The following is a 908-nucleotide window of genomic DNA, read 5'->3' on the forward strand; positions in this document are numbered from 1 at the left end:
TGTAGACCAGGCTGGGCTCGAACTCACAGAGATCCGCCTGCCTCTGCCTCCCGAGTGCTGGGATTAAAGGCGTGCGCCACCACCGCCCGGCCTTATTTTGTTTTGTATATATAAATTTATATTGATAATAGTAAAGAGCTTTTTTCTTTTTTTTTCTTTCGATCTGTCAAGCGTTTTTCCATTCAGTCACAAAAAAAAAGGAAAGAAAGACAGGAAAAAGAATTAATAAATTCTATATATAGGTGTTAGAGAAATGGCTCAGTAGGTAAGAGAACTTGCTGCTCTCAGTTCCCAACACTTACATGATACTTATATGATGCAGCTCATAACTTCCTGTAACTCCAGGTCTAGGGTCTCACACCTTCTGATCTCTGTAGCACACACACACACAAACCTCTGCAAAATCCTACATCTTCAATCTTGCTGTTATACCCACCAGCAAGTGTGGCTTCCACCCCTCATCTAAGAATCTTCTCTTCACAGCAAATGGAGAGCCTCCCAGAAAGCCACAACTGGACACAATGCGGAGGTCAATGGACCACGGGGAGTCTAGCCCCACAGACCCATCTACATTACAGCTCCCACATCTGTGGCTCAGGGAACATCAGAGAAGAGGGAAGAGGGGCTGAAAGATTGGAAGAGCCAGACTACTAGGAACTCTGGTGGGAAACGGTCTCTCCTAGAGGCTGCACAGGCTAGATGAGCTATAACAGTACCAATGGACGTGTTAGCAGGGAAGCGGGAACATTTCACAGGCCCCACCCCTAGATAAAGAGCTCTAGACAAGCAACTATTGACTGCTGGGGTGGGGTAGCCTTTCCTAGGGATGAGCTCTCTCACTAGCTGTCCAATGCAGAGTGATCAGCTTTGAAACCAAATATACACCACCATCAAGAACAGACTCTGCA

The sequence above is a fragment of the Microtus ochrogaster genome, unplaced genomic scaffold (assembly GCF_000317375.1).
Source record: "Microtus ochrogaster isolate Prairie Vole_2 unplaced genomic scaffold, MicOch1.0 UNK113, whole genome shotgun sequence".
Taxonomy (NCBI): Eukaryota; Metazoa; Chordata; class Mammalia; order Rodentia; family Cricetidae; genus Microtus; species Microtus ochrogaster.